This window comes from Panthera uncia (genome assembly GCF_023721935.1).
Source record: "Panthera uncia isolate 11264 chromosome A1 unlocalized genomic scaffold, Puncia_PCG_1.0 HiC_scaffold_17, whole genome shotgun sequence".
Classification (NCBI taxonomy): domain Eukaryota; kingdom Metazoa; phylum Chordata; class Mammalia; order Carnivora; family Felidae; genus Panthera; species Panthera uncia.
Window position 1 is genome coordinate 57,109,088 of NW_026057577.1, and position 10,000 is coordinate 57,119,087.

The window sequence follows — 10,000 nt, forward strand, 5'->3', positions numbered from 1 at the left end:
TGTTTTCCAAGTAATGAATCTGATTAAATCTCTAAAGAAGAGGATTCCAGTGGTTTATAAGGCTGCAGGAAATGGTTGCCCTCCCATATCCAATCCCTAACCCCATGATCAAGTGTAGCTCTTAGTTGCCTGCAGTTTCTAGGCTTGCTCTCAGGTAGAGGAGAGGCTGAAGGGAGCAGAGCTACAGCAATCTTGCGATGGGAACCCAGCTCTTGGTCCCTTACCCTGAGCATGTTGGGTCAAAGCATTCATTTACCAGCTCCCCATCACAATCCCTCTAATTTTCAGTCAATTGTGTGCTCAGGAAAAGTATTCATACTATAAAAGCTGCTGAATCATGGGTATCTACTCCCAAAACCAAGAGCACACTGTATACACTGTATGTTAGCTAACTTGACAATAAATCATATTTAGAAATTAAATTAAATTAAATTAAAATTTTAAAAAGCTGCTGAAAAGGATGAAATAATGAAAATTCCTAACCTGGTTTGTTGGCAGGATGTTTTTTAGAATTTTTATTTTAATAGATTATTCTTGTATACTTTCCTTTGTTGCATCTATTTCTTCCACTCTATCTAGGCCATCAGCATATGTCACTCGGACCACTGCAGTAACCTCGTTAAGTATCCTTTCTGGCTCTAGTCTCTTCCCCAACCAGTTCATTCTGCTTGAACCTAACAAGTTAATCTTCCTAATGCCCTATTCTCATCAAATACCTCTCCTACACTAAATATACCAATAGGTTACCTTTCCCTAAAGGATAAAGTCCAAACTCTTGTAAACTGTTTTTAAGTCTTTCCACACAGTCTGGCTCCAGCCTCCATGTCCAAACTTAACTCCCACTGCTCATTCACAGCGCCCTATATTCCAGCGAGATTTGTTTTAGAACTCTTGTTGTATACTTCAACTACATTTTCTAGTACCAGCTCCTGACTTCTTCTACCTATTTCCTACATATTATCAGAGACCCAGCCTAGTTCCCAGTCTTCCATGAATTCACTCGTCCATCCACTCATTCTTTCATTCAGTAAACATTTACTGAATGTGCCGAGCACTATGTAAACTGCTGGGGAGACAAAGATGAAGAGAACAGGCATGCCCTCAATGGAAAAGACAACCATGTAGTAGACAAATAACTACACCATGGAATAAATCCTAGGACTGAGATAGAGCCAAAGTGCAACGAGAATGTCCTAGTCCAGTCAACCTTCTCATCCTATATTCTTCCTCTTGTGAAGGCATCATGCCCATTAGAAGCTCACCTTATCCTGCTTAGTATTGCTGGAAAATTCCTGGAGAATAAAAGACAATCTCTCCTTTTGTGTCCCTCAGAACTCCTAGTACTATGCCTTAGAACAGAGACATTAATTAATTGGTAGGCAGGCATGGTTGTAGTTGTATAAGAGCCGCTTTCAGTCAACATGAGTCAAACCTGGTCCTTCTGTAGAGTGGACGGACGACCACGAAAAATAGCTGTGGCCCCTCTCAGTCACATCATGTAGAGGATCTGATCTTCCTATCATCTGACTCTGTAAGAACCTTACAGGTGTGGACAGGGCCACAAGTGGGCACCCAGAATTGTGGACATACCTTTATTCGTGGTAGTTATCACAGATGTTGTAGATCATATAATAAGGAGCCAAGGAACAATAAGTAAATAAAAGGAGTTTAATTATTTTTTCTAAAAACCTCTCAATTACTGCTGTCTTCATACTATCAACTTGATCACTGTCACTGCTCCCACATCCTCACCAACGTACCACCATCCCCAATGCCACAGTTGTCAGTAACAGGACTTCTTCATCATGGGCCAAATCTGGTGGCATATACCACACACCCATTACTGTTGATAATAACAGACACTTGTTTCATAAAGGATGTTACAGGACTCCTTTATAACTCAACATAAAGTAACATTATTGTCACATAAATATAATTGCACAGATTAGTAAAGCGCAACTCAGCTATGAATAAAGCACAGAACTAAAAATGTATTAGAATAGGTTTAAAATAGTCAAACTGTTGACACATGAGTCTTTTCATAAAATCGGGAAATATGATAAGTATTACAATATCACTTGTTCAGAATGGAAGTAGTCCCAACACAGGTAGATCTCTATATGAATGATGTTAAACAAGAGGAGCCAAAGAACCTGTTTGTGTCTGTAGACACTTCAGTAAGACTGCTTGTTAAGAACAGGAAATGAGCCAGGTTGACCACCGTCTATGTTCCTGCCTATGCAAGATGTATCTCAGACTAAGAGGCATGAAAAATCAAGTCTACATTTCCTAGGGAAACTTTCAGTAACACATGGTAGATCAGACATATGCATTGGTCTCTGTGCTTTCCACTGAAGACCCTCTAAAATGATGGTAAAGGAATAAAGAAGGCACCAACCAAAAAAGCAGAGAGTCAGAAAGGAGGTGATAGGCCGAGAAGAAAGGCAAACAAAATTTTGGAAGCTAGAATGCAGGAGTACAAGGAGTAACTGACTTTGTGGATTCTCAAAACTGAGACTTGAGCCTGCAGTGGGGAGAACCAACAGAGGCAAGCAGCTCTCACCAGGAAGCCCGAAGAGGCACATGAAGTGCCAGCACACCTCTGAAGGTAGCTTTGTGGGAAGGACTGCCAACAGGAGACATGGGCAAGTGTTTTAAAGGTAAATGAACCCTTCCAACCCCACCTCCCTAGAAGTAGATTAGAAAATTTTTGTTTGGAGATGCTGAAACCAGAAAGGATCTGGGGTACACTAGGAATAGGGATGAGGCAGAATGTGAGCAACCAGGAAATGAAGTGGAAGTCTGCCTACCAAATGGGGAGTTCTCCAAACACTCCTCCCCTATTCTTCTGTTGAGTCTCAGAACAGTGGAAGCCATCATTTTCACCTTTCAGGAGAGAATCAGGAGGATTCTTCTCTCATAAAATTGTCTGCAGACATTGACCACTAAAAATCTGCTAAGAACAACAGGTGGGTCTCCACCTGATTGCTGTATAGCAAAGTCTACCACTCAAAAAGCCCCACCATGTACACAACACTTATTCATCACAGTTTTAGTGCCGTGCTGATTAACTGGTTGAGTGAGTGATTCATGTATTTGTGTATTTTAGTTCCTCATTTTAAATGTGATTAGACAGCCAAAGTCCATTAGACATTTGAGGAAAGGTACTAATGCAACAAGCAGAGATTGAAACAAACACACAGAGTAAAAGGGAACTCAGAAAACAGACTACAGCATAAGCAATTTCAAACACACAAAGAAATAAACAAACTACAATTATTAGGAGACATAAGACGATGCTGAAGCCATGAAACAAGAACAGGAGAACATTAAAGAGAATTCAGAGAATGAGAAAAAGTTCTGGGAACTTAAAAGTATAAGAGCAGAAGTAAAAGAGACAACAACAAGGGTTGTAAGATAAGGCTGAGGAAATCTCTAAGAAAACAGAAAAAAAAAGGATAGAAGACAAGAAAGAAAAGAAAATTACATCAACCAACTAGTAGGAATTCTAGAAGATAACAGAGAAAATTAAAAGAAGAAAATTATTGAAGAAATGGTATAAGAAAATTTTCTAGAGCAGAAGGGCAAACATTTCCAGAATGAAACTGGAGAATCATGAATTTAAAGAGACTTTCAGAGGCATCCAGATGGCCAACAAACACATGAAAAGATGCTCAATATCACTCACCACCAGGGAAATGCAAACCAAAATCACAATGAGGTATCACCTCATACCTGTCAGAATAGCTAAAATTGAAAAAAAAACAAACAAACAACAAACAACAAATGTTGGCAAGAATGTGGAGAAATAGGAACCCCTGTGCACTGCTGGTGAGAATGCAAACTGGTGCAGTCATTGTAGGAAAACAGTATGGAGGTTCCTGAAAAAGTTGAAAATAGAACTACTATATGATCCAGTAATCACACTACTGGGTATTTACCCTACAGATACAAAAACATGAATTTGAAGGGATACATGCATCCCTGTGATTACTAGAGTATTATTTATAATAGCCAAATTATGGAAGCAGACCATGTGTCCATCAACTGATGCATGAAAGATGTGATATATATTTAGCCATACTATTCAGCCATAAAAAAAGAATGAAATCTTGTCATTTGTAACAACATGGATGCAACTAGAGAATATAAAGCTAAGCAAAATAATTCAGCCAGAGAAAGACAAATACATCATTTCATTCATATGTGGAATTTAAGAAACAAAACAAGCAATGGAAAAAAAGAGAGAGAGGGAGGGACAAACCAAGAAACAGAGTCTTAACTATAGAGAACAAGCTGGTGGTTACCAGAGGGGAGGTGGTTGGAGGCACGGGTGAAATAGATGATGGGGATTAAAGAGTACACTTATCATGATGAGCACTGAGTAATGGATAGAATTGATGAAACACTGTATTTTATACCTGAAACTCATATAGCACTGCATGTTAACTATACTGGAATTAAAATAAAAAACTTAATGAAAAGACTTTTCAGCAAGTCATATGAAGAGCTAAAAGAATTACCCCTGGGGGTAGTTACCCCTGGGGAGTAAGACCTAGGAGGTGAGCTATGGGGCTGGGGACACACAGTTGTCATTACAAGGCTAGTGGTACAATTTGACATTTTATACAGTTACATCTACCACATTGATAGAAATAATACTTAAGTTTTAAAATATATGTAATTAAATTTACTAGTGAGAGGGAAACAGACACAGCATTGAGAAAGGAAAGCAAATACTAGAAATATTGCTTAGAAATATAACCTGGCATATGGAACCATCAGCAAAGTTCAGATCCCATTTCTATGATTTTTACTTATCTTTTCCCTCACCCTGAACATCTGCACTTTAGCTTGAATAGGAGTGTACAGTAGGAATCCCTTACTGCCAGAACATGATCAGGAGATACTAATTTTGATTGTGATTCTTAAGACCTGGGTTTGAATCTGTTCTGCCATTGATGACTGGGAGACCTCAGGCATAACCCTAATCTCTCTGGGCCACAATGTCCTCACATATAAACTTAGGGGTTGAACAAATTCAGAAATCACATATTGGGCTGATAGGGCACTGATAGGGCAGTACTCCCTGTCCATCACCTGCTGAGCCCCACTAAGCATTTGAGTTTGAGACCCTGGACTAGGTAACTGAGTAAGTCACTTCCAAGTCTAACATTTCATTCATTCATTTTTTCATTTATTCATTTAATGAACTTTCATTGAATACTCTCTACTGCCTGTTAGACGCCGAGGTCGCAAAGATTAATAACACAGAGTTCTTGCTCTCAATGAGTTTATAACCTACTAGGAGTGCTTAAAAATATTTACAATACTATTCAGTTTGTTTAAATATATATAATTTGTATAATTTGCCAAAAGAGGTCAGTACCAGGTATGGCAGGCCTCAGAGCATGGATTATTTCATAGGAGAGATACCAGGAATCTTCACAGAAGCTGCTGAGTTTTGAGCTGGTTCTTAGAATGTATTAGGTGGACAAAGTGGATAACCCAAGTCTTGTGCTTGAAACAGTACATGGACTAGCCCATCATTCCTAGTTTGTATAACAGTCTACCTGAAAACTTCAGGGACAGTTTGAACCCCTAAAGCTAGGGATAAGCTATAAAGTAATGGTGTATCAGTGTCCTCTAATCAAAGATCATCAGGAAAAAATGGGTTTGTTGATACACTGCAATGAGAGAGAACATGCCCCATGTTGAACCATGAGGCATCTATTTTCAGGAAGAGGATTTAGAAATCATTCGTTATGGGATTTGGACTTGTGTTAAGTGATTTGAAGAAGGGTTCAAGGAAATGGGACCTGGATTTGCATTTGACTGGGTATCTTAATACATCTTACTTACAAGATGAGAAGAATGGAGCTGGGCTGTCACTGTTAGGGACAAAGCAGTAGCAGTCACTTCTACTAGCTGGATAGGGGCATGGTTGGTTATTTTCGTGATTTGAACAATGTTCTTGCTTTTGTTTTCACTCAGAGATGAATACGAGGAGGTCTTGTTTTGTCTTGTTTTGTCTGTGACCACCATGGTCACAGAGTGGCCTTTTCTGGTGTTGGTACTCTGTGAAATTGTTTATGTTCAACAGAAGAATACCAAGGCCTAGCTGTGGGTACCAGGCCAGTTCCTGATGTCAGTGGTAGCTTTTCTTTTTCTCAGGTATTAGTTTCTTTGAGAGGTTCAGAGGCTGAAAAATCTTCTCTCAATTTCTAATTTTCAGTTTAAAATAACATTCAGTTTAAGCAGCCTTGCTGACAGGCTGTGTTTAACAGCTGTGTCTTGTTCCTTTTCTTGGAAAATATTCCTAGTCAATCCCAGACCAAGTCTTCTTGACCAAGTCTTCCATGAACTCAGGCTCTCAGAGATGTAGAAAACCAATGAGTCTCCTTGTCACCATTTTCTGGAGTCCAGACCATTTTCTCTGTCAGCAGAATCATTGTCTGAAAGTGCCTGTTTTTAGTAGTCTCTCCCTGTTTCCTCCATTTTTCCCCCTAAAGAGCAAGCTCCTTATCATAATACCAAAGTCCTTCACAACCCAGTCCCAGCCTACCTCTGCAATCTCATCTCCCAGTAGACTATTCCCCATTCCAACACAGCCAAGAACTTCCCCAGCTGGATGCCACAGCCCCACTCTTTCCTCTGCTTTGCCTGGCTTGGAATCCATTTTTGCTGAGCAGCAGAGTTAGTAACTCCCTTTCTCTCTTCTATTATACTTATTTTTCACATATCTAGTCCAACATGTGTTGGACTGTGGTTTCTATCTTCTCATTCATAGAAAGTACTATGCCTTGGCATCCCCAGTGCCTAGCACATAGTACTTGCTCCAAGAATGTACAAGAAAACATGTTTGTGTGTGTGTGTGTGTGTGTGTGTGTGTGTGTGCACGCGTGCACGCACGTGATTTCAGCTCGATTTCAGCTCAGGTCGTGATCTCACAGTTCATGAGTTAGAGCCCTGCATCAGGCTCTGCACTGACATTGCGGAGCCTGCTTGGGATTCTCTCCCTCTCTCTCTCTCCTCCCCTGTGCTTGTGCACTCTCTCTCTGTCTCTCTCTCCCCCTTGCATGTGCGCATGCTCCCCTGCAAAAAAAACAAAAAACAAAAAACAAAAACACTTCCAATCAATGGACACATTGCTTGCTCCAAAATGGCCCACTTTAACTTTCAACAGTTTTGTTAGAAAGTCCTTCCTTATACTGGTCTCAGAGTTGTCTCTCTCCCAAACTAATTCTCTTTCAAGAATTTGAAGTCAGCACTTAGGTCCTTCCTGTCTTTTCTACTAAAATGCTATGGTTTACACAATCCTGGTCTTTACTCTGGACACATTCCAGTTTGTCTACATCCTTCTTAAAACGCCAAGAACAAAATGAAGGTTGATGGGGGAGGTGGGGGAGAGGGGAAAATGGGTGATGGGCATTGAGGAGGGCACTTGTTGGGATGAGCACTGGGTATTGTATGTAAATGATGAATCATGGGAATCTACCCCCAAAACCAAGAACACACTGTATACACTGTATGATAGCCAACTTGACAATAAATTATATTAAAAAACAAACAAACCAAAAAAACAAAAAAAAAAAAAACAAAAAAACACTAAGACAAGAACTGGGCAGAATTTTCCATATGAGGACTGAGTATCAGTTCAGAGTAACGGAGAACCATCAAGTTCTAGCCTAAGACCCCATTAGATTATTTGACCCCATCGTCAATGAGTTTACAGGCAATTCAAACCCTTTGTCTTTTGGGATTTTTATCTGTTTTGTAAGTGCTTCAGCTAATTCATGCCTCTCTCATCTTAACTAGCACATTGATTTTTTGGACCCATGGGTAGAAACTTGCATTCATCCCAGTTTCCTTTCATCTTGTTATGTTTAGCCTATTATCTTATTCTTGGCAAGGACCTGTTGCATCCCAGTTCTCATCCTGATTGGCATAATCTGCAATTTGGTTGATCATGCTCTCTACCACCTTCCAAGCTGATATAAATACTAACAGGACCGGGTTATGGTCAGAGTCCTTGTGGATAAAGAGCCCTCACTCCCTTTCCTCCCTCTTTATTTTCTCTTTCTGTTTTACATTCTTTCCTCTCTGTCTTGTTCCAAAAACATGCAGAGCAGCTCCCTAGGGCTTAATACTCCAAACTCTAAGATGACATACATCCAAATCAGCACCCTTTCAGGATAGTCATTCACCTATCCTGAGCCAAGCCACCAAATGGTCCTGCCATCACACCCATTGTTTTCTCTCATGCCCACAGGAGACGGTAAGACACAAACCTTCCCTAATTCCAGATTTATTAGACCTACCATGTTTCTCTCCTGCAAGAAGTGTGTTTTGTTTGTTGTGACTTGTCACAGAGACCTAGAGACCAGTTTCTTCTTCTAGGAGCTCATGATATATCCCTTCAGTGCTCTGTTGTAGATTTCCCCTTAGAACAGAGAAGGTCTCCTCTCTTTTTGACAACCTTAATGACACTATACTTTTCCTGTCTTCCAAAACATAGAAAATACTGGTATCTGTTTAATATCTGTATGTAGTAGCCCTACCGTAGCATTTTCTCAAGTTTTTGTTTTGTTTCTAAAAAGGAAGACCAATTTCAACAGGAAACTCCATAAATTTAAGGTACATCATGGAGAGCACATCAAGTACAGACAAGACAGCAAATAGAGTTCAGTGAAGATCTTAGGCTCTCTCAACCTGGCTAGAGTTGCACTGGCGTTTCTGGCATTTCTCTTCTTCCCTCCATTATTACCTATTATAACTAATAGCTCTCAGGAGTTTACTGAACACCTTGGTGACAGAAATAGTCTAGTACGGGGAGTATCACCAAGGTCTGAGAACCATAAATGATCCTAATCAATTATTTTAAGTCAGCATTTCCATTAATGGAATATATTTCAGGACACTAAGAATCTGAGTCTGAAGATCCTAATCTAACCAAAATCTATACCAATGTATAGAACTGGAAAGGAATTAGCTAAGAGAGTTTGACTCCCCTCTTCCGCTTTCAAAAGCCCTCATTTGGCTGCTTTCTGAAAAAAAAAAAAAAAAAAAGCGAATAAAATCAACCTTAACAGCAAAGGTTCAGACTATACTGAAAGTGGAACGCTCCTTGTAGAGCTTTGGGTTTAGCAAGAAGGCCTGAAGCACTTCTTTCAAAGTCAGTTCAGCTACCACTTCCTGTAAGAAACCTTTCTAGGACTCTCCCCAGGATGGGTTAGGCCTCATGGTATCCTGGGCATATCTTTGTCATTGCCCTTATTACAGCATTTTGAAATGCTTTTTTACATTTTGGTATGTCTACACTATACCTTGATTTTTTAAAAGGGCAGGGACTGTCTTATTCATCCTGGTGCCCCTAGTGCCTGGCACTGTGCCTGGAATGGAGCAGGAGTTCAGCAAATATTTACTAATCTTAATGGAGCAATTTCTCAAGCCTTTTAAGTTCATAATGTCCACTGTACATTTTGTTCAACTCCCCCTCTCCCTTAATTTTAAAAGGCCATATGAAATTTAATACATTATTTCAGATTCATGAACACTTTGCTCATTACATTAGTCTTGTTAAAGGAGTCCATTATTTTAAGAAATCTTGTTAGAAGAGAGCTCTTCGTCGCTGTACAAAGTTGTCCATGGATTTCTGGGGCTTGAGAGGACAGGGGACACCCCACGCCTTCTGCTTTTTTAGGATTCCAGAACATTAATGAGGAGTGGATACTCTACATATTATGGTATCAAACGCCTCAGTTTGAGGACAAGAAATTCAAGCTCAGAGAGGTAGAAGGAATTTTCTGAGAACACAGTGAGTAAGTGGCAGAACCAGAACCAGAACCCCAGTCCTGTGACACTAATGCTTTTCCCATGATCACTGCCTACCACTCCACGAAATCGGCTCATTGGACCTTTGTCCTCTCCATCCCCTTTAGGTTGTAAACTGTGTTCCTCTGCTTAAGCCAGCAGCTAAGTATCCAGAGGCAGGGTGGGC